The sequence below is a fragment of the Sus scrofa genome, chromosome 1, assembly GCF_054392235.1.
Source record: "Sus scrofa isolate SSC_HxYL_T2T_F1_AM1 chromosome 1, Sscrofa_HxYL_maternal_Yorkshire_Landrace_v2.0, whole genome shotgun sequence".
NCBI classification, from domain to species: Eukaryota; Metazoa; Chordata; class Mammalia; order Artiodactyla; family Suidae; genus Sus; species Sus scrofa.
Window position 1 is genome coordinate 181,332,165 of NC_139383.1, and position 25,663 is coordinate 181,357,827.

Genomic DNA, 25,663 nt, shown 5'->3' on the forward strand with positions numbered 1-25,663 from the left:
TAGATTCCAGATATAAGTGATATCATATGGTATTTGTCTTTCTCTTTCTGACTTACTTCACTCAGTATGACAGTCTCTATTTCCATCCATGTTGCTGTAAATGGCGTTATTTTGTTCTTGTTTATGGCTGAGTAGTATTCCAACATGTTTATATACTACATCTTCCTAATCCAAATTTTTAAACATTCTAAGATGTCTGGATGTATATATCCATAAAGTTCTTTAATATTTTAAAACATTTTTCTTTCTTAATAATTTTTAAAATTGTAACATACAGATAGAGAAGCATGTACAATTGCATAATTTATCTCTACATGAATACACTTGTAATCTTTGCCCAGGTCAAAAAAGGAGAACAAAACTACTACCCATGGGCCTCCCATATTTTTCTTCCCAATTATAAGTTCTGACCCTCTCGCCCAAAGAAACCTCTCCTGAGTTTGGCCTCCTGTGTATATCTGTTGGTTTATGTTAGCAAATAATTTAAATGTGTGTGTGTGTGTAATACATGCTATTTACTTCTGTACAAGAAAAAACAATTTTGATTGGTTTCTCCTAATAAATGCAAGAACAGAATTTATATATGAAAAAGAAGGGAAAAGGTGAAGGAAAAATTATAATTAACATAGAACACTTTATTTTTCTTTCCTCCAGTAAAATGCAATTATCTGACAGTGGGTAAAGAGATCAGTTATGGTGTTCTATCTTTAGATATTGAAGTGATAACCAAAGAAATCAATTTCAGTTGTTTAGGGATTCTCCAGAAAATGTTGGCTATTTAAATGTTGGGATATATGAGATAAATGATGCCTCTGTTGTCTGACTGCTAGCGTAAATTTTTTGAGCCCTTCTGTCCCAATTACGCCAGGCTTGTACCATTTCCAGTATACATTCCTGCTGAGACCAGCTCAGCAGGTTAGGGCTGAAGAACAAGTGCTGTGAAACTTAAGGAAAGAGTTAACATAAAACAAGACACAGAGACATTTATCTTAATTAAAGGTGGGTACTGGGGGACTCAAGGTCTCGGGGACCAAGAGCCCCACCTCAAGAAACCACACTGCTTTTATTGCGCTCTTTAGGATTACATCAAGTGAGGAGGGGGTTGTAGGTGCAGGATATAGGTTTTTTAAAAATTATTTTAAAAGCCACATAGCTGGTACCTGATTAAGCTTTTATTCTGACCATTAGGCATTTAACAATCATTAGCATTGAGGAAGCTTGGCATCAGCTATCTACGCATAGCATTCTAGAGAATGACCATTGTGCTTCTGCAGACAGCATGCCTAGGTTTGCACCTTGTTTCTCCTTGCTAATGCACATCCTGCTAACAACCCCTCATAAACCTCTTGGGGCCATGAGGCTCATCTTCCTCTTATTCTTTAGTGGACATATCATGCTATGCAAACAGCGTGCCTGTCTGCACAGGTCTTGCGTGCCTAGACCAACACATTATGTCCTCATTCAGCTGAACACATGAATAATTTATGCCTTTAGGTCTTTGTTCTTAAGCTTATGTCATTTATCAGCACTGCGACTATTTTCCAAGCAGGAAGATGGGGTAAAGTAAAGCAGGACAAGATAGAGTTTTCAGCATAGAAAATAGAAGCAAAGAAGCTAAGAAAATATTGTGGAAACATGTCTTGCAACACATTCATACATTGAGATATGTGTTTTGGTTGGATAATACTTTTATTTTATTTTATTTTTTGGGACTAGTGTAAATTTTTTTAGCCCTTCTGTTCCAGTTATGCCAGACCTATACCATTTCCAATATACATACATTTAGATATGTGTTTTGGTTGGATAATAAATTTTGCTTTTTTTTAATTTTATTTTTTAGGGCCTCAGGTGCATCATATGTAAGTTCCCAGGCTAGAGCTCAATCAGAGATATATATGCCAGTCCACGTCATGCCACAGCAACACAGGATTTGAGCTGTGTCTGAGACCTATGCCACAGCTCACAGCAATGCTGGATCCTTAATCCACTGAGCGAGGCCAGGGATCAAACCCACATTCTCATGGATACTAGCTGGGTTCATTTCCACTGATCCACAACACGGAATCCCAGATAATATATTTCAGAAGTGGAAATAAGGCATCATAGACAATATGTGTGCCTGTGCCTAACTTTATAGTGAACACTGCCAAACAGTTTTCCAAAATGTTTGTACAAATTGAAAACCCCACTGGCAGTCTGAAAGTTCCAGTTGTTCCAAATCCTCTCCAGCACTTTTTAATTACCTCTTCTGAAGGGTGTGTAACAGTATCTCACTGTAGTTTTAAATAACATTTTCTAATGACTAATGGAACATGGTGTTAACAGCCTTTCCTCTCCCTGGGGGATAAGCTGAGGATTTGACTATTTATTGAATTCTCCTTGTGACATGAACTCACTGAGTTTGTGAAAGTATATAGCATCCAATATAAATGTTATTGTGTACCAATCCAGCCACCAGTACCTCATTGTTGAGATTGTTAATTGCATAATAGATTACTGACAAGTACTATGTAATGGATGAGGTGCAGATAAACTGGGAGCTAGTCATCTATTCCTGAATGGGCTAAAGGGATACCAATGTATCTAGAAATGATAGCTTTACAGGTGGTCCAGACCCAGCTGTTCTTCTCTGTTGACTAGAATCCAAATGGGGAGTGGAACCTTAAATATAGCACCTGGGAGTTGTAAGCCTCCTCTATGCTATTACTGTACATGCTCTCTTGTATCCTTTCTTGAGATTTGGGTTCTAAGTATAGCCTATTCTGTCTTACCAATTTGACTGTCCATCTGTAGCTATATTACTATTGGTTGATCAGAGTGGACCTTGTAACTTCTGAGTTACATGATAATTTGTGGCCACTTGTTCATGCTATTTTAGAAAGTTTCTTTTTACTTATTATTATTTTTAAGAGTTATTTCTCCAATACATTTTTTTTATCTACTGTATGGCATGGTGACCCAGTTACACATACATGTATGCATTCTATTTTTACTTTTCTTGTCCAATTTTTTATTGGCTTCTCTGCCTTCTTCATATTGATTAAAAAAAATTTGCTGTAAATTTTTGTGGCATATGGAAGGTCCCATGTGGTAGGAGCCCTTCTAGAACAAAGGGAAGGCAATGTGCACAACCTGTATCTGTGCGTGTATGTGCCACTTTGTGGCTGTATGACATAATTTGTATCCATGTGCAACTTCATGGCATAGACCATCCAACCAGAATCTACAGAATATATGTTATCTTATAAGGGGGACAAAGGGACCAAAATATAAAAGGGGAAATAATGGAGGGTATATAAGACAGTGCCCAGCTGCATTCAGGGCTCAGCCTTTGGATATGAATCCACTGAGCCAGTGCCAGAACAAATAAACACTGCTTCCTGGTAAAAAGCCTGGGTGTCCTGTCTCTCTCTATAAGAATCCTGCAATACCCAGGATAAGGGTCTAATTGGAGATAAAGCTGAGGCCTACACCACCGCCATGGCAACTTTGGATCCAAGCTTGAGACAATGCCACTGAATGTTAACCCACTGAACAAGTCCAGGGATTGATCTGCATCCTCAGGGAGACAATGCCACTTCCTTAACCCACTGAACCACAATGGGACTCCTGGATGGTGCTTCTTGTATCCTAAGAAATCTTTTACTACTCTAAGTTAATGAAGATATTCTCCAGTGTCAACTTCTAAAACCTATATGTTTTGCTTTTATATTTGGATTTGTACTCCACCTGGAATTAATTTTTATGTGAAATGAAGTATCATTTTTCCTTTGTGGATCTCAAATTGATCCAGAGCCACTTACTGAAAAAAAATCGCACTTCTTCCACTTTCTCTATAGTGCCCCTTTAATTCAAATTTTTTATGTCTTTTTTTTTTTTTTTTGATGCACCCATGGCACATGGAGGTTCCCAGGCTAGGGATAGAATCAGAGCTATAGTCTCTGGCTTACTCTACAGCCATAGCAATGCCAGATCCCAGCTGCATCTGTGACCTACACCACAGCTCATGGCAATGCTGGATCCTTAACCCACTGAGTGAGGTTTTCTCTATAGTGCCCCTTTAATTTAATTTTTTTTTGGTCTTTTTTTGTGTGTGTGTGTGTGCTGTGCCCACGGCATATGGAGGTTCCCATGTTATGGGTCTAATTGGAGCTGTAGCCACTGGCCTACACCACAGCCATAGCAAGCCAAATCCCAGCTGCATCTAAAACGTACACCACAGCAATGCCAGATCCTTAACACATTAAGTGAGGCCAGGGGATTGAACCTGCCTCCTTATAGATGCTAGTGAGATTTGTTTCCACTGAGCCTTGATGGGAACTCCCCCTTTAATTTTAGATGAAGAGAATATATGGATTTGGGTCTGTTTCTAAATGTCCTATTCTTGGCTATACCAGAGCCTTAATCATTGTACTTTTAAGTAAACTTTAGTGTGCAATAAATCTCATAACTTTGTTCTCAATGGATTATTTTTCTCTTTGTGGTGCTTTGCATTTTTATATGAAGTTTAGAATCAAATTGTCAATTTCCATACACAATATACATACAAACATACATGTAAACACTGTTAGCATTTGAGGGATAGCACAGAATCTATAAATTATTTTGGGGAGAATTCATATCTTTACCACAATGAGGCTTCCAATCCATAAAAATTGTCGTTTCTTTAGATCTTTTATAGTTTTCTCTCACTAACTTTCTGTGTAAAAGTCTTACACATGTTTCATCAGATATATTCCTATATATTTGGTATATATTGATGTTGTTTTTAGTCTTATATTTTACAATTTTGTCTTTTTTTGTGGCTAGTATATAGAAATTCATTTGGTTTTTGTACATTGGCCTCTGATTCAACAATCTTCCAAAATCCTATCTAATTATATTGTTTATCTATAGATTCTTTTGGATTTTCTATGTGAAAAAATCATACGATCTATTTAGAGTAATTTTTATTACTTCTTTCCCTATCTGTTCATCTTTAATCTATTTTTTTCTTGCCTATTTGCATTGGCAAATAGCACCTGAATAGAAATAGTGGAGATGTATTGTGATAGTTTGGGTGTTTTTCTAAATTGTAGTAAAATATGTATAACATAAAATTTACCAGACTTAGCATTTTTAAAGTGTCTAGTTCAGTAGCATTAGCCACATTTAAGTCATTGTGCAATCATCACCACCATCAATATTTAGAACAATTATTATTTTGCAAAACTGTAACTCTGTACACATTAAACAACAGGTCTCATTGCTTCCTCCCTTCAGCCCCTGGCAATCATCATTCTACTTTCTGTCTCTATGAATTTAAAAAACTTATGTAAGAGAAGAAACTCTAGGTACTCATATAAGTGGAATCATATTTGTCTTTTATGTGACTGATTTATTTCACTTAGTATACTGTTTAGCGTTTGTGTGTGCATGTGTCAGAATTTACTGTTTAAAAGCTGAAAAATATTCTGTTGTATGTATATACTATATTTGTTTATCCACCTATCTCTTGGGGGATCCCTGTCTTGTCTCCACCTTTTGGCTCTTGTGAATAACGCTGCTGTGAACATGGATGTAAGTTTTTTTTTTGTTGTTGTTGTTGTTTTTTACAGCAAACATTTACTCTCTTCCCACTATGAACTGATTATACTTTTCTGCTCCATTAATGTTGGAGGTTTGTGCTACAATTTTTTTTTCTTTTTAGGGCCACAACTGCAGCATATGGAAGTTCCCAAGCCAGGGGTCGAATCAGAGCCTAGCAACAGCCCCAGACATAGTAATGTGGATATCTAAGCCCACCTCTGCGACCTACACCATAGCTCATGCAATGCCAGATCCTTAACCCACTGAGTGAGGCCAGGGATCAAACCTGAGTCCTAATGGATACTAGTCAGGTTCATTTCCATTTAACCACAATGGGAACTCCCCTATGAATTGTTTTGACAAATGGGAGATGTGACACCAGCAAAACTTTAAAAATGCTATCTCAGTGGAACTTGTCCATCTGTACTCTTGCCATGAGTAAAACAAAACATGACTCAGGAAGCTTCCTGGTCCTTGAAGGGTTTAAGTGTTGATAGACCTAGACAAAACCCCAAATTGAAGCCAAGCTCATTTTATGATGATCCACAGTTGTTCAAATACAAATAAATGATTGTTATTTTAACCCAATAGGTTTGGGGGGGTTGTCAAGCATAATTGTGGCTATACAATACTGATATTTTATAATTAATTATGATTGTTGTAAGTTTTTGAAATAGATACCACCTTCATTTTAGAAAATTTCCTTTTATTTCTAGGTTTATATTTTTTCCTCATAAATAAACAATCTTATTGAAGTATATTTCAAATGCTGTAAAATTCACACATTTAAACATTATAATTCAATTATTAGTAGTAACTTCACTTTTTCCTCTTCCTAGCTTTCTAGATTATTCATGAATGGATGTTTAGGTGTTGAATTCGATCACATGCCTTTTTTGTCTCTGGAAAAGCTTGCAGTTTTTCTTTATTTCCTTAATGTGAATTCCATAATTTGATTTTCACATGAAAACAAGCATTGTAAATGTAATACAAAGACAAGCTAGCAGTGCCAAACTGTCTTCATCTATGTATCTTTGGATTTAGTATTTATGAGATATGTTGTATTCTTATTTTTTGCTTTTTGTAATAGCCTTACCTTACTTAGGTATCTAGGCTATTTTGGTCTTATAATATGGGTTGAAAAACATCACATTTTTCATGTTCTCAAAGCTTATTTAAAACTAGTACAACTTTTTCCTTAAACATCTTAGAATTCATTGGTGACACAAATATATTTCTCTTCTGTCAAGAAAATTTCATTTGTGCCACAAACCCATAAGAGATTTACAAAAAACAAACACAAACACTAATCCTCTCTGGTAGATAATTTAAAATGAAAATTGAATTCTCAGATTTACAGGATCCATTTGATACTGTTTGATCCTGCATTGATTAGGAAAGATGGGATCCTTACATTTTGGATGGGGGCTATGTTAGAGTACCCAAGACCACTCTTAGGTTTGATGACTCATTAGAAGGACTCAGAGGACTCAGGAAAACCTGTTATACTCAGTCATGGTTTATTACAGTGAACAAATATAGATTAAAATCAGCAGAGGGAAAGGAAAGCTGGAGGAAAGTCCAAGAGAAACCAGACACAAGCTTCTAAGTGTTTCTTTCCAATGGAGCTGTGCAGGGACACAATCAGTTTTACATCAGTAATGTGTGACAAGTTTGAAGTGTTGCCAACCTGAGAAGATGCCCACCTGAGCTTTGGTGTCCTCCAGGATTTTATTAGGGGTCAGTCAGGGAGGCATACAGCACCTAGTTCCCCAGAGTAAAAACAGGCATTTACCATAAATCACCTTTTAGGATAAACTTATCTGGTTACATTAGTGGAGTATGGTACAAGGCATCTGGCACACAAAAATTCTTTATCAGGTAGAATATTCCAACAACTCAGAGGATATCTCTCAAGTGCTGTCCAAGAGCAAGTCTTGGAGATTTTTATTTGGAAACCTCTTTGGAATGTTCAGGGTTTGAGTAATGCAGTCCTGCTGAGTTAGCTATTTCATGTATGTCTTCCTTATTAGGACTTGTTTTAAAAATATACTTTAATATCATAATAATTTAACTGTATTAAGCTTTAAAAATTATTTGTATCATGCATATTTTTCATATTTTTGACCTTTCTATGTCCTTATATTGAGGATTTGTCTAATAAGTAGCAGAGTTGTGTTTCCTTTTGTTTTTATTTTTCAAATTGAAATTTTAATCAGTTTTCGTTTTTAAAATGATTGAAACATACAGGTTAAGTTGAACATGATCCATATTTTATCTTCCATTTTCTTATAGTTTTAATATTTGTTATGTGCTTTGTATTATTCCATTTCCACAATATCGAATATACCATATTTTACTAATATTCAACATACAATATTTTACTACTAGATGTACCATATTTTACTATCTTGTCATACTAGAAATTAAAATATGAATTCTTAACATTTAAGTTTGAGATGTCACAGCTTGTTAATGCAAGGGTTTTCAACACTTTAATTTCTGAGTTATATCCTATTTTTCTTGTATATTTAAATATGTGTACATTGCTAACACCACATCATTAGCATGATAATTTTATACAACAGTAAGTTTATTGTAAATTTCTTAAGAAAATTGCCTGACATGCTATAAAAATGACTGATTTAATTACTTTTACAGAAGAAATGTAATCCATTTCCTCTATAGTCAGTTTTGTTTTGTGTTTCTTTACTTCATTGATTTACCTACACATCCGTGCCTTTATTGTCCTTTATTCCTTTGTTGCCTCTCTTACTTACCATCTAGGCATTTTTCTTATGTTTGGGAAACACTTGTTACCGTTCTCTTCAGTGCAGATTGATGGTAACGAATTCTCTTTTTGTTTGCCTGAATATTTCTTTAGGTTTCCTTCATTTTTCAAGAATATTTTGTTAACAGAGAATTCTATGTTGAGAATTTTTTTTTCTCATTCATTTAGAGTATTTGTTACATTTTATTTTGACATTTTTTCTTTTGAGAAATCTGTTGTTGGTTTTTCTGTTACTCCTTTAAAGGTACTGACTTTTTTCCTTGCAGTTTTCTGAGATGTTTTCTTTTTCATTTTTTTTAGCAGCTTGATTCTTAATGCCTATGTGTTATTGTTACTCTGTTTACCCAACAAAGTATTTATAAAACTTATTTAATATATGGCTTGTTGTCTTTATTCAGTTTGGAAAAATTCCCACTGTCGCAACTTTATATGTTTTTTTGCCCTATTTTATTATCCAGTCCTTCTGGGTAACGTTTTTTCTGAATTTTTCATCTTTTTGTGTGTTTTTGTGATTCAGTCTATATATTTTATTCCAAACTATTTTTCTGTTTGTTGACTCTCTCTTCAACTGTGTATACCAGTTCATGGAGTGTCTCATTTCAGTATTGTGATTTTAAGTTTTAAAACCCTCCATTTTATTCCTTTTATAGGGTAAAATTTTCTCTCATGATGTTTAATTCTTTGATAGGTGGATCATAGATTTTTTTTAAGTTCGTATATGAGAACTCTATTCACTTTTTACTGAGGATGCTATTTATTTGCTTTGTTTTTCAGTCTAGTCTTTGACTTCTATGTGCTACTCCTTAATTTCAAGAGTTATTTTGAAGCTACAGTAATAAAGAGAGTGAAATATTGATATGAAAATAAACTAGTTGATAAATGGAACATAACAGAACCCAGATATAAACTATCAGTAGTAAATATGTTTTCAATAAAGGTTCTATAGTAGTTTCCTATAGCTATTGTAACAAACTATCATAACCTTTGCGGCTTAAAAAATACAATATATTCTGTTACACTTCTGGAGGCCAGAAGTCCAAACTATGTTTCAAAGGGCCAAAATCAGAGTGTTGTCAGGGTTGGACTCCCTCTAGGGCTCTAGAGGAGGACTGATTTCCTTGTTTTTGTCCTGAATCCACTGGCTGCCTGTATTGCTTGGTTTGTGGCTCTTTCCTCCATCTTCAAAGCCAGTGCTGTAGCATCTTCTCTCTATGACTCTAGTTTTTGTTCCCATCATTTGGCTACCTTTTTTTTTTTCTGTAGTAAAATTTCATTCTCTCTTTTTCTTCTTTCCCTTTTTCTTTTATGGCTGCACCTATAGCACATGGAAGTTCTTTTTCCTCCTTCTCCTCCTCCTTCTTTTTTTTTTTTTTTTTTTCTTTTCTTTTCCTCTTTATGCACCTAGGGCATATGGGAAGTTCTTGGGCCTGGGGTCGAATTGGAGCAGTGGCTGGGGCCTAAGCCACAGCAATAGCAACTGGGAATCCAAGCCACATCTGTGACTCAAACTGCAGCTTGTGGCAACATTGGATCCTTAACCCACTGAGCAAGGCCAGGGATTGAACCTGTACCCTCTTGGATATTAGTCGGGTTCTTAACCTGCTGAACCACAATGGGAACACTCACTCTCTCTTCTTATAAGAACTCTTGCGATTACATTTAGAATCAATCTGGATAATCTGAGATAATTCCCTCATCTCAAAATTCTTAAATTAATCTGAAAATTCCCTTTGCCATATAAGGTAACATTCACAGGTTCCAGGAATTAAGACCTGGATATCATGGGGGACCATTAGTCAGCCTACCTAGGTGTTAAGGCAATCCAGTGGGTTATTAATATTTTCAAGATACAGTCCTGAAAATATTAGAGAGCCATAAATTAGCTAACTATCTAGCCAGTCAGCCAGCCACATGAAGGCAGATAGGTGGGAAGGTAAGAAGATCTTTTTACCTGATACCATATAACATTTTTATCTCAACATGGATCATTGACTTAAATATGAGAGATAAGACTATGAAACTTTAAGAAAAACTATATATCTTTGTAATCTTGGATTTTTGAAAGATTTCTTAAATATGATAAAATTTCATGAGATATGAAAAAAATCAATGAATTGGACTTCATCGAAGTTAAAAACTTTTGGAAGTTCTGGCACAGTGGGTTAAGAATCTGACTGAAGAGGCTCAGGTTGCTTAGTAGGTATAGGTTTGATCCCTGGCCCAGCAAAGGGGTTAAAGGATCTGGTGTTGCCACAGTATCAGAGGTCACAGCTTCTGCTCAGATTCAATCCCTGGCCTGGGAACTTCCATATGCAATGTATATGGCCATAAAAACAAAATTAAATAAAAACGTTTGCTATCAAAATACAGCATTTTGAAAATGAAAGGTGGTCTACAGACTTGGCGTAAATATTTGTAACATATATCTGACAAAGGATTGTGTCTAGAATATATAAAATCTCTTAACAATTCAATAGAAGAGAAACAACCTAATAAAAATGGGAAATAATTTCAACACTTTCTTAACAAAAGACATATTGATGACATAAGCACATAAGCAGATGCACAAGGTCATCTAGCCCTCCCTATAGATATGATTTATTAAGATATCAAATCATAGAATTGTCTCTTAGGTTTTTACACTGAAAGCAAACCTCTGCTTTCTTGACCCTCCCCAAAACACCCAACTAAATTCCAACTCTGCAATAGATAGTTTCTAACACTTTCCTATTGATATTCCACACAGTTCCTCATGATGTACAGTATTTCTCATAGCAATGAGGAGTAAATCCAATTTGTAGGCTGGAAGGAAGGCATCGATATTTAGTGATAGTTTCAAGATTATGTTTCTGAAGAGAAGAAGAAAGGGAGAGGGAAAGAGGAGGAGGGAGAGAGAGGGGGAGAGGGAGAGAGAAGGAGTGAGGAGGAGAGAAGAGACTTCCAAAACTCCTTCCATCACATCACATCTAACCATGTTCTAACATTGACACTAAGACCTTCTGACATCATGTTTCAGTCTAACACTAACACCCACCCTTTCGTGTACCAGAACACATTCACTCTAGCCTACTCAGAAGCATTATTTTAGCACTGTCTCCCCTCAAGGAATAGCATAGAGTAGCTAGTATCCTCATGGATCCTCAAGCTAGATTGCCTGGGTTCAAATCCCAGCTGTGCCACAATTTGTATAACCTGGATGGAGTAACTTAGTTATCTCCTCTGTGTCTTAGCTCAGTTTTCACATCTTTTAAAAATAAAGATATTAATAATAATTAGACCATAGGACTGTGAAGAATAAATAAGTTTTTTGTATAAGTGGTTTATAAGAGGGCTTTGCTGATTGTTAGCACGATAATGACTTTAATTACTACATCTCTTTTGTGTCATCAAATTTCACTCTCTATTAGATCATTTCCATTAATGTACAAAAATGTTTCTTTTTTTTCTCTCTCATTAAAAAAAATAAAATTTCCTTAACTATGCTTTCTCCTCTAGTAACTGCCCCATTCAAAAAAATCTCCTTTTTAGCCAAATTCTTAGAGGGTAAAACTCTACTTCTTGTTAAGTCCTTTTCTCCCATTCTCAAGTTTTTGTCCCCACCACTCCTCTGGATTTGCTCTTCTCAAAATTATAAATCGCCCCTTGCCCATGTTGCTAAATATAGTGGTTAATTCTCAATTTTTATTTCACTTGAACTATTAGTATTTCATATAGTTACATAGCTATTTTCTTCCCTCCCTTAGATATTCTTTCTTTACTTGACTTCCAATATTCCACACACTTCTGCCATCTCATTGGTCACTCCTTTTTGTCCCTTTTATAGCTATTTCCTTTCTCTCTGTCTTTTTTTTTTTTTTAACATTGGTAAGTGCTTCATCATCAGTCCTTCTCTCTTAATGTCCTCACTTTCTTCATGAGCTCATCTCTTCCAATGACCTTTAATATATCTCTTGGCCAAACCTATCTCCCAAAATCTGGAATAATAATATGCCAATACCCTCTTGACATCTCCAGTTCAAAATACTTGTATATCACATCCTAACCTTCCCTCACCAAATAAGCTCAGCCGATAGCCCCCTCCCCCACATTTTTAGTTGTTCTCTATCCTCCCTGTTGCTCAGGGTAAATTGATATTATTCTTGACTCCTCTCTTTTTCATAGCCCCTATCAAATCTTGTTGCTTCTGCCTTTAAAACAGATCTAGAACTTGACTGCTTCCCATCCCATCCAATGTTAACACTTAGTGCAATCCCTCATCATCTCTTGCCTGAATTTCTACAATAGCCTCCTAACTCATAGTCCTGCTTCTACCCTTGGCCAGTGCAAAATGTAAACCAGATCACATTACTTCTCTTCTCAAATCATTTTTGTTTTATTCAGAATCCTTAAAATTATCCATGAATCCTTATCTCTTCTCCATGCTTCCTCCTACCTAGCCAAGTCATGTTTCTGACCCCTCTTGTTGATTTTCTTCTCTTTTTTCATTTGTTTGCAATCTAGTCACATTGATGTCCTTCTATATCTTGCACATTATAGTAAAGCATCCATTATAGGGCTTTTGTACTGCAGAATCTGTCTTTCCGAGATGGCCACGTGGCTAACTCCCTTACAATTTTCAAGTGACTGCTCAGATTTTACCTCCACAATGAGGCCATGTTACCTCCTACTTTGTTTAACTTTGCAATTGTGGCTTTTTATGCAGGTATATTCTTGATTATCTTTGCTATTCTTTGTCATTTTTTTAATAGTGCCTAAACACTGTGATATACTGTAGGGTTGAATTATTCATTTGTTTTAATCATTTTATTTTCTGTCTCTCTGCTGGAATATACGTTCCATAAAGGTACACATATTTACATATTTTTTACTAATATATGCCAAAATCCTGATTAAGTACACGTAATAAATATTTGCTGAATGAATGAATAAAAATAAAGGGGTAAAAAGGAGACCTGAAGCACTGTCTCTCCTCCCTTCCCCCCACCACAGTACTCTTGTATCTTTGTCTATTAAATCCAGAGAAATAAGTGAAAACTTACAAAACTTGGATGAGCAAGAACAAAGGATGTAACAACCATCTCAGCATTTACTGACATGTGTAGACTAGCTGTGATTTGATATATATAAGGGTTTAGATTGTCTCCTATGAATTAGTATTCTAAACAACTATTCTTTTTAAACCTCTTTATTGCTTATAAGAGTTTACTACATTTCTAAACATTAATAATTCTGGTTTAAACTTTACATGTTTCTTTTATTTACTTCACAGTGTAAGTGTGGAGTATCAAGAAGTCAGGTTTTTATATAAGCATCAACTTTGTGTAAGACAGAGTTATTGTTGAGCTTAGGTATGGCTAGTAGCTCTATGTGTATCTCCAGGAAAGCTTGGATGACTAATACTGACTCTTGTCCAAGATAAGGATGAGGCTGGTAGCTAGTTATTTATAACATGGCATTTGAGTTTGGAAACTCTCCTAGAGATAGATACTAAGGGCTAGTTTACATTTTTTAAGGGATGTATTGATTAATGGCTATACTAGGTTTAACAGGTCACATACTCTGGCTTTGCCTGAAGACCCTGCTGTAGACATGCCTACATTCTGCTGAAACCAAGATTCCTCACATATATCTTGATGATTCATAATAATAAAATGCAGCACATTCTGTACTAATAAGAATGCACCCTAGGGAACTATGCCTGGAAGTCTCTCGGGCAGTCTTGCCTGTGCTTTCTTTCTGATAATATACCTGATCTTTTACCTTTATTAAAGGTTTCATGTGTGCATGTAATCTATAGATTCTTGTGAATTCTTCCAATTATATTTCTGTAATAGATATAGTATCTGTTTTATTTCAAGAAATACATGATCTATTTTCATTCTAATTCTAAGTTTATGCCATAAATAATGCTTAATTAGAAAAAATAGGTATTTTCACAGGTTATATGCAGTAATAGATTTCAAACTTCTCAAAATGTCATGTTCTCATTCTTTTGAAATGAGAACAGAAAGATAGGCTGCAAATCAGATTTTCATTATATGAAATAATTTGTCTAAAATTTGGTCAATCTTTTTTTTTTTTTTTTCTTTTTGGCCATGCTCTCAGAATGTGGAAGTTTCCAGGCCAGGGACTGAACCTGTACCACAGTAGTTACCCGAGCCACCACAGTGACAATGCAGGATACTTAACCTGCTGTGCCACAAAGGAATTCTCACTTTGATAATTTATTTTTGACTTTTCCTTTTTCCTTTTTATGGCTACACCTGTGGCATATGGATGTTCCTGGGCTAGGGTTCAAATTGGAGCTGCAGCTGCCATCCTACACCACAGCCATGCCAGATCCTTAACCCAATGAGCGAGGCCAGGGATGGAACCTGCATCCTTACAGCAGGCACTATTTCTGGTTCCTAACCTGCTGAGCTTCAAAAGGAACTCTGGTAATTTCTTAATTTCTGTATGTCATATAAACTTTTAAGGCCACACTTAAAAGACAATAAGCCCTCCTCCCACATTTTTATACTCTTGTTGATTAAAATTGTTCTTTCCCTGAAATGAGCACCTACATGAAATCACTCACTTTTCTGGTGACATTATCCAGCAAAACAAGGCTCAGAGACTTGCTTTCAGTGGTCAGAGACAAGTGGTCTTCCATTCTGAATGCATAATAATGAGAGTACGAGGCTGTCTGGTGAATAATTGGTGAATAATATCTTTGTCGTTCTCGGTGTTGGGCTGGTCCTTACATTAAGTTGCTTGCAAGTGACTTTCATGCTTATGCAAATAAAATTCTGTCATCAACTAAAGAAAAGGAACAAGACCATGATGGCATTGTTTTAAAAATGTGAGTCTCTCTTTTCTTAAATAATAGCATGGAATTATATTTTATTATAACTTCTGCAATTCTAATTTTCAAGTATATTTTTAAACTGCTTCTTTTAAATAATTGAAAATTATTTTTTCCATTTACCCAAAAAGTCTAGAAGGAATATCTTCTAGAAATGTATTCTTTTTGTTAATATATTTGTTTTTCTTTTTTGGGATGATTTTCACATCCCAAAAGAGAGAATTCCTAAGATGAACTTAAAGGCAATGTCATGTCGCCATTGATCTCCTGCTCAACAATCCTTTAAGCACTAATAACTCAAAATGGTTACACTATTTCATTACCATGGAAATTGGAAGTGAAGTCTATGACCTTGGTGTATGGGTTGGTGACCCAAAACATGTAATGGATTCAGAGTCTCAGGGTCCTTGGCAATTATGTTTATATAACCTTTGGGAATCAAAGTATTTTGATCCTAAAATGAATCCACTTAAATTTGTTGGTAGGCTGCATATTTAGAAAATAACATTGTTACTTTCTGCTTTTTTCTATTTGAATAAAGGTTTAAATTTTCTAATAAGAGGCTGTAATTTGTTAAATCAAAAACTATAAAAGCATCTAGAAATAATGCTATCCTTTACAGGAATGTTGGGATAGAAAGCTTTAGAAATAGTAAGAGTCTTAGCTCAGAGACATGCTTATTGGTTTATCTGTAATATGTGCCCTTTTCAAAGCATGCATTTTCTTTTCACTGTAACTTATTTTTTAGCTTTTTGAAATAACCCTTTATTTAATCCCAAATTTTATAATCCCTTTGTGGCAAACACTAGCCATGTGGTCACCATAACCATTTCCTCTTCCTTGCACTTGCAGGCTAAGAATGTGACTGATTATGGCCAACACAGTAAATCTCCTGAATCTTCCAGGAGATTTTCTACATTAGTTTTCCTCTTCTATCCCAGTTGAATGTAGAAGATTTGGCATAGGACTCTATAGCCTTAGGATACTGTAGTAGCACAAACAGTAAGGACCCTCGATTACTGAATAAATGCTAGCAACTGAGCCAGTCAGACAGCAACATCAACACTATAGTTTGCATGAATGAGACATACAAGTTTATTCTCTTAATCCACTGAGATTTAAGGTTTTTAAAAGATTTAAAGGAGCTAAAATGTCTTAATTAATGTGGCTTCTTACTTTATATTTTTAAAATATTTACCATCCCTACATTGTCCCATTTGTAATATAAATTTTGGCATGTTATGAATTTATTGATGAAAATTTTCTAAATTGTGCCTTATACTAAAACACAAGTATACTGACAGGAGATGTAAAAAAAGTTATAATTTTATTGCTTTATATTGAGGATGGTGGATAATATCAAGAAAATGTGTGATTCTTGTTGCTTCTAAATTTTTGTCTATAATTTTAACACAAAATGTTAACTGTCTAGCAAATGGAATTCTTTAAAATGACAGTCCTAAGCTTTCATATTATCCTTAAACACTTTGAAAATACAGCCACAGATCTCTTATTTTAATAATTGTCCTAGGCTGCTTTGTTTTTATTTTTGCATCATATCCATGATTGATGTTGCTTTCATAAAACACTGTAAAGTGAGGCACAGTTCCACTGATTTACTCAATACAAATTCATCAAAGACCTATTATCTGCTAGATAGCATGTTAAGTGCTGACTTTAGAGCAATGAAAAAAAACCACACCTGAATCTTGCCCTAATAAACTTGGGATCTAGTAGGGAAACAGATTCCCAATAATTATTTAAATAACTTACAATTATAACAAGTAAATGGACTTGTGGAAGAAGCTATGAGAGTATTTTCCAAGGGACATAATCTAATATAGAGAAATAGAGAATATGTACTGAGAATGGGACATTTATATTGGGAAAGAAAGGAAGGGAGGGAGAAAGGAAGGAATGGAAAAGGGGAGAAAGGGAGAAAAAGGAGAAAAGGGAGAAAACCCCATCCCTAGTTTGGTTTAGGTTGTAAGGAGATGTACCTGCTAGTTCATTGAGTTTAGGTCTCCATAATACTGATCACAAAACAGTTATTTATTATCCAGAAGAGCATTTTAACTCACATTTTTTATGATGAAAGTTCTTTGAAGAACCATGTTTACTTAAGGAATTATATTCTGAATTCTCCTACAGTTTATTAAGATGGGCTCTCCAGATTTCACTGCCTAAGACAAAAGCTAATAGCAATTGAGCTCACCTTAATGTCAGAGGGTTTATTGAAGTGATTTACATTGTAATTTAAAGTTTGAGATTCAGGGACAAGAACAGTTTTTTCACGTTCAATTGGATGTTCACCAGAACTGATTCTAAAATCTGTCTGTTAGATTACTTTAGCCAAACTGGAGGATTGGGAAGTAAGCAGGTCATTTCACATTGGGAGGCATGAGCATGCTCAGTTTTGAGATTCAGCCTGTACTGGATATCTCTCGTTTACCACTTCTCATACTCTCAGGTTATTATTTTTTTTCCTTAGCCATCTCTGGAATAACAAGTTTGGCTCTCTGTACTTTTCTCCACTCTACTTCCTTTATTCTGCTGCAGATTGCTCTAAAGCCCTATTGGAAGATGCCTAAAGAAATCCATTCAGCCTTCACACAGAATGGGAAAGTTTATGCCCAGGGGCAGCCTTACACTGATGGGATGTGGAAGCTGGTGGATAAATTTCACAGATTTCATCCCTTGGGAGGGTCATTCTAAATCACTATTCGTTTGCATCTATTAACCCCAAGCACCTCATCCATCCCACTCCCTCCTCCTCGGCAACCACAAGTCTGTTCTCCAAGTCCTTGGTTTTCTTTTCTGTGGAAAGGTTCATCTGTGCTGTATATTAGATTCCAGATTTAAGTGATATTGTATGGTATTTGTCTTTCTCCTTCTGACTTGCATCACTCAGTATGAGAGTCTCTAGTTCCATCCATATTGCTGCAAGTGGCATTATTTTGTTCTTTTTTATGGATGGGCAGTATTCCATTGTGTAAATATACCACATCTTCCTAGTCCAATCATCTGTCGATGGACATTTGGGTTGTTTCAAAGCCTTGGCTATCGTGAATAGTGCTGCAATGAACATGCGGGTGCATGTGTCTTTTTCAAGGAAAGTTCTGACTGGATATATGCCCAAGCATGGGATTGCTGGGTCATATGGAAGTTCTTTCTATGTATAGTTTTCTAAGGTACCTCCATACTGTTCTCTGTAGTGGTTGTACCAGCTTACATTTCCACCAACAGTGCAGAAGATTCCCTTTTCTCCACACCCCCTCCAGCACTTGTTATTTGTGGACTTATTAATGATGGCCATTCTGACTGGTGTGAGGTGGTATCTCCTGGTAATTTTGATTTGCACTTCTCTAATAATCAGGGTTGTTGAGCATTTTTTCATGTGCCTGTTGGCCGTCTGTATATCTTCCTTGGAGAAATGTCTACTGAGGTCTTTGGCCCATTTTTCCACTGGGTTGTTGGCTTTTTTGCTGTTGAGTGGTATGAGTTGTTGTTTGTGTATTTTGGAGATTAAGCCATTGTCCGTTGCACCACTTGGAACTATTTTCTCCCATTCTGTAAGTTGTCTTTTTCTTTTCTTTTTGGTTTCCTTTGCTGTGCAAAAGTTTGTCCATTTGATTAGGTCCCATTGGTTTATTTTTGCTTTTATTCCTGTTGCTTTGGGAGACTGACCTGAGAAAACATTTGTCAGGTTGATGTCAGGGAATGTTTTGCCTATGTTCTCTTCCAGCAGTTTGATGGTGTCTTGTCTTATATTTAAGTCTTGAAGCCAGTTTGAGTTTATTTTTGTGCATGGTGTGAGGGTGTGTTCAAGTTTCATTGATTTGCATGCAGCTGTCCAGGTTTCCCAGCAATACTTGCTGAAAAGACTGTCTTTTCCCCATTTTATGTTCTTGCCTCCTTTGTCAAAGATTAATTGACCAGAGGTGTCTGGGTTTATTTCTGGGTTCTCTATTCTGTTCCAATGGTCTGTATGTCTGTTTTGGTACCAGTACCACACTGTCTTGGTGACTGTGGCTTTGAAAGCTTTCCCACTAAAATCTTAAACAAGACAAGGATGCCCAATCTCACCACTGTTATTCAACATAGTATTGGAAGCCCTAACCACAGCAATCAGACAAACAAAAGAAATGAAAGGCATCCAAATAGGAAGAGAAGAGGTAAAACTGTCACTGTATGCAGATGACATGATACTATATATAGAAAACACCAAGGACTCAACCCAAGAACTACTTGAACTGGTCAAAAAATTCAGCAAAGTAGCAGGATGTAAGATTAACATTCAGAAATCAGTCGCATTTCTGTATACTAACAATGAAATATTAGAAAAGGAATACAGAAATACAATACCTTTTAAAATTGCACCACAAATATCAAGTACCTGGGAATACACTTGACCAAGGAGGTAAAAGACTTGTATGCCAAGAACTGTAAAACAATCATCAAGGAAATTAAAGAGGATGTAAAGAAATGGAAAGATATCCCATGCTCCTGGATTGGAAAAATTACTATTATAAAATTGGCCATAGTACCCAAAGCAATCTACAGATTCAATGCAATCCCTATCAATTTACCCAGGACATTTTTCACAGAACTAGAACAAACACTCCAAAAAATTATATGGAACCACAAAAGACCCAGAATTGCCAAAGCAATTCTGAGGAACAAAAATCAAGCAGGAGCCATAACTCTTCAAGACTTCATGCAATGTTACAAAAATTAAATTTTAAAAAAGTTGCATGTTTTTGTCTCAGAGTCACTAATTGGAAAAAATAAACAAATAAAAAAGCTTGCCTGTTTCCTCACAGTCTAGCTTTGGGATATGGGCATATACCTCCTTGTCTCCCTCAAAGGCAATAAGCCGCATATTTTGGGGTTTTGATAAACCACCACGGAAAAGAATTTTACCCTTAATAGTGGGCACAATATTTTGCTGAAAATATATGAATCCTGCTTAGCACTGTATTTGAAAGATGGCTTTAAGATATTTTTGAATTCTTCTTTTTCTTGGTAGCCTGGACCTCCAGTTTAATTGTAAAAAAGGAACATTATTCAGCTCTAGACTAGGAAGGCATGCTGAGGGAAGGCTCAGTGCTATGTTCATGGTTCTTTCTACAGTGTCTTTAACACAAAGGAGAGAATTAATACATTTATATTGAATTGACTGTCTTATAATTTCCTTTCTCCAAAATTTGTTTTAATTTCCAAATCCGTTTTCCCCCAGTTCTTATCTTTGTATAGCTTGGGTCATCTGCCAGGAGCCAACTATTTCTATCTAGGAGCCAGTCAGGAGATATTAATTTAGTAGGTCTACCTGTATTCTCATATTTCTTTCTCAAACAACCAAATTTACTTCTTAATCAAGAATTGAGCATGACAGAAACACGATATACAGTTAATTCTACAACAACGCAGGCTGAAACTACATAGGTCCACTTACACATGAATTTCTTGCATTAAATACATATTATAGACTACATATTACAAATACACATGAAATTCATATTTCATGGAGTTCCCTTCATGGTGCAGTGGAAACAAATCCGACTAGGAACCATGAGGTTGTGTGTTCGATCCCTGGCCTCGCTCAGTGGGTCAAGGATCCGGCATTGCCATGAGCTGTGGTGTAGGTCACAGACGTGGCTCATATCTGGCATTGCTGTGGCTCTGGCATAGGCTGGCAGCTATAGCTCTGATTAGACTGCTCGCCTGGGAACTTCCATTTCCTTCAGTTGTAGCCCTAAAAAAAAAGCGAAAAAGAAAAAAAAATCGTATTTCATGAAATATGTACTATGTGATTGTCAGTTCATTGAATCCACAAATATAGAATGCCATATGTGGTAGGCCAAATGTAAAGTTACAGGCAGATTTTTAATTGTATGGGGGGGTCAGGGCACCTAAGCCTCATGTTGTACAGGATCAACCCCATTTCAGTATATACAATAAAATAAAAGTAACCATATTTAACAAGGATCAAATTAAAACAGTGTTAATATGCAACTAATTAATATTATCTCTATAAAGATACTGTCTAATTCCTAAAAGAGTGAGTTAAATTTCCTATCACCAGTTTCTCTTTATTACATAGAATGACCATGTCATGTTTGAATTCATTTTATTCAGATATAACAATGTGTATATACAAGAAATAATAATGTAGACATGGACATACATTTTATTTATACCAATAGTACCTTAATATATACCTTGCAACTTCTTTCACTTAACACTGTCTTAGAGATATATAATTATAATGATAATTCCAAATTATCTCATTTATATATGCATTGTCATTTTTATCAAATACACAGAATTTCATTTTATGGATAAACTAACATTTGCAAAAGTTTTCCTAATTAAGTTGTTTCAAATGTTTGGTACTAAAAACAAAATAGTCATGACTATTTTGACATATAACTCCCTTGTTGCTGTGGGATCTATTTCTACTAATGGAATTGTTGAATTAAAGATTATGTGTACTTTAAATTATACATATGTGATTAATATATCAGGTATTCTAAGCTTTTAGAATATGGGGCTGTATAGGCAATGGAGGCAGAGAGGCAGGGAAAGCAAACGTATATCCACAGTATGTAGTAAATAAGATACAGTAAACCTATATCCTCTATCATTTTCTCTATCTCCTCTATGATGAAAGGTGTCAACTTGCAGCTGGCTGTTCTCCTTAAGGGCTGGTGACACCCACAGAACAAGCCACACTATCTACTTGGGTATTGAGTTCCTCCTCTGCCATGGATGTTCTCTAGGAAGCATTAATGAGAGGCCTTCATTAATTCATACAAAATCCTCTCCCCTTAACATTCTTGCTTCAGTTTTCCAGTTTTGCTCTTTTCAGGCTCCTTATCAATAAGGTAAACTGTTTATCTCTGCCCAGTAATCTGTATAAACCATGCCATTTATCCCTCCCTAAATAAAGAAATGCCTTACTCACAAATACACGCACAGGGAGAATTTCCTTTCACCATTGTCCTTCAGGGCCAGCTCTGTGTGACTGGAATGGAGCTGAAGTTTATTTCAGCTAAGCACTAACATATTAAACTAACTTTGGCAGAGGAAATCTACTGAGGGTATCCAGTTGATGTCAGTCAGCCTCCCTCTCCTGGTACAACTGACACATGATGTGATATCAATCCATGAACAAAATGGAAAAACAATCATCATCCGATTATAAGAGAAAATTTCCCTGAATCATTTATTATACAAAGAGTAAATTTAATCTCATAGGAAAATCTTTGTGATTAAAAGTGGGAAATTAGAGAGTTCCTGTTGTGGCTCAGCCGTTAACGAACCCGATCAGGATCCATGAGGATGCGGCCTAGTCAGTGGGTTGGGGATCCAGCACTGCAGTGAACTGTGGTGTAGGTCACAGATGTGGCTCAGATCCTACGTTGCTATGGCTGTGGTGTTGTCTGGTGGCTACAGCTCTGATTGGACTGCTAGCCTGGGAACCTCCATGTATCGTGGGTTCAGCCCTAAAAAGCAAATAAAAAAAAAAAGTGGGAAATGATGTCAGATTGTTACAAAAACAAGTGTATTTTATATGGGGAGACTACTCATTCCTTAGATTACCTATGATTAGGGTTACTTCTAGGTTATGGGATGGAACTGAATCTCTAGGAACAGGCTAAGAGTTTTCAGTTTGCAAAATTAATAGGCATAAGGTGGGGGAATTAAAAAATTCACAAAGAATTACTAGATCAATTGATGTTACCCCAACATTTAGATGCTTAATAATTTAAGAGTGTTCACTGACCCTTTCAACCTATGTCATATAAGAGACTGAGACTGTCCTAGGACATACAAATGCCCTGTAAACAAATTAGACAATATTTGTTACAAAGTTTCTTTGTGGAATAGCATTGATTTTAACTTGAAGGATACACATTGCACTCACTCTTGCCTGGATGTAAAGCACCTTAATGAAACTTGTCAGGTGAACTGATGGACAAAAAAATTTAGCCCTTTGGTGTGCATAGGGGAAAGTTCTGCAAATGCTAGTATTTCAGTAAGTGTTGAAATTGTTTTAAACAAGAACATTTAACACCACTTAAAATAGCAGGAAAAAATGCATTTTTTCTCCCTTAAACCATTTTTTCATTATAAAAATATGTTTACAATAAAGAAAATTTAGTAAGTAAGAGAAAGATGGAAAATGTTCATTCATAACCAAGCTACCCAAACATAATGTTTTTATATTCTCAGTTTAATCTCTTTTTTTAAAATTTAGCATCTTTTTTACTAGTTAAAATCATAATCATTGTATAATTTATATTTTATACCTTATATACTATAGTATCATTCAACAAAAAAAATTGTGAAATAAAACATCGAATGAGTTTACATAGGTGACTTAAGTTACTTAACTCTTGTTGAATATTTAAATACTTTCTAAGTCTTTACTATGCCATTTAATACTGAGATTAAACCCTTTGGGGTGGTTTTTATATATAATAAACATGTAGGGCTACCTGAGTTCCTGTCATGGCTCAGTGGTTAACGAAACTGACTAGATCCATGAGGACGCAGGTTCGATCCCTGGCCTTGCTCAGTGGGTTAAGGATCCGGCATTGCTGTGAACTGTGATGTAGGTCACAGATGTGACTTGTAGCCTGCATTGCTGTGGCTGTGGAAATTTACAGTGTGAGGAAGACTATTAATTCCTCCTCTTGAGATACTAATTTTAATATTTGATAATATAAGTTGAAGAGTTAATAGTGTGATATTAGCAGGTTCTATAACTGTTATATCCAACTAGACATGTGTCTCTAATATAGAAAAGTCATTTGGCTGTTCAAGAATATGTCAGGTTATAAGGTATATTGTCAAAATTTAAAATTTAAAAATTTTGACAAACATGAAAATAGAAATAATTAAATCATAGGGTCTAAAAGAGCCTGGTGAGGTCAGCGATTTGAATCACAGAGTTACAGTCAATAACTGAAATACAAAATATACTAGAAGGAATCAGCAGTAGATTAGATGATACAGAGGAAAGGATCAGTGAACAGAAAGAGTAGTGGAAATCACTCAAGCTGAACAGAAAAAAAAACAAGAATTTAACAAATGAGAACAGTTTATTAGATCTTGGATACAACATCAAGCATACTTATATTCAATTGCAGGGGCCCCAGAAGGTGGTGTGAGAGAGAAAAGGGACAGAGAATATATTTGTAGATAAAATAGCAGAAAAATTTCCCTAACCTGGGAAAGGAAGCAAACATTCAGATCCAAGAAACACAAAGACCCAGACAGGATCAACTCAAAGAGGACCACACCAAGACATATTATAATTAAAATGGCAAAAATTAAAGATGAAGGGAGAATATTAAAAGCAGCAAGGGAAAAGCAACAAGTTATATACAAGAGAACTCCCACGAAACCATCAGCAACTTTTTGTCTAAAACTCTTCATGCCATAAAAAAGTAGCAAAATATATTTAAAGTGATGAATGGGAAAAAACTAAAACTAAGAATAATCTACCTGTCAAGACTTTCACCCAGATTTGAAGGAAAGATTGAAAGTTTTACAGATAAGCAAAAGCTAAAAGTGTTTTATACCATTAAACCAACTTTACAAGAAGCTGAAGGGCTTCTCTAAATGGAAAGGAAAAGGTCATAACTAGAAATAAAAAAATTACAAAATGAAAAATCTCACTGGTAAAGGAAAAAAATCCAGTAAAGGTAAAAGGTCAACCACTTATGAAGGTAGTAGGAAGATTAAAAGACAAAAGAAGTAAAATCATCTATATGTATAATAATTAGTTTAGGGGCACACAAAACAAAAGAATGTAATATATGATATCAAAAACAGTAAACATGGGAAGAAGGGAGTGAAAAGGCAGTGTTGTTAAAATGCATTCAAACTTAGGAGATCAGCAACTTAATCATGTGTTAAAAAATATATATGTATATGTATATGCCATGGTAAACACCAAAATATATATAATAAAAACACACATGCTAAAGATAAAGGAATCCAAATATAACACTAAAGGTAGTCACCAAATCACAAAAGCAAAAGAAGAACAAAAAAGAACTCTAAAACAATCAGAAAACAATAAATAAAATAACAATAAGTACATATCTATAAATAATCACTTTAAATGTGAGTGAACTACATGCTCCAATCAAAAGACCCAGAGTAGCTGAATAGAAACAAAAGAAGAAGAACATACATATTGCCTGCAAATGACTCACTTTGGATCCAGAGAAACACACAGACTGAAAGTAAAGGGATGAAAAAAAGGTGTTCCATACAAATGCAAATGAAAACAAAGCTGAAGAAGCAAACTTATATCAAACAAAACAGACTTGTTTGTTTGTTTGCTTGTTTTTTCTTTAGGCTGCACCTGCAGCATATGGAGGTTCCCAGGTTAAAGGCTGAATCAGAGCTGCAGCTGCCAACCTATGCAACAGCCACAGACA

The 25,663-nt window shown here is 35.4% G+C and overlaps 2 long non-coding RNA genes across 5 annotated transcripts in view; one reads left to right on the plus strand and one right to left on the minus strand.

The window, feature by feature from the left end:
• Positions 1-25,663, plus strand: part of LOC102162695 (uncharacterized) — a 704,814-nt gene that overhangs the window by 605,496 nt on the left and 73,655 nt on the right. The window lies entirely within an intron of this gene.
• Positions 21,320-25,663, minus strand: part of LOC146406898 (uncharacterized) — a 465,910-nt gene continuing 461,566 nt past the window's right edge. The window contains exon 11 of the long non-coding RNA XR_014817940.1: positions 21,320-22,711. This is a non-coding gene — a long non-coding RNA (uncharacterized LOC146406898). The remainder of the gene's footprint in view (positions 22,712-25,663) is intronic.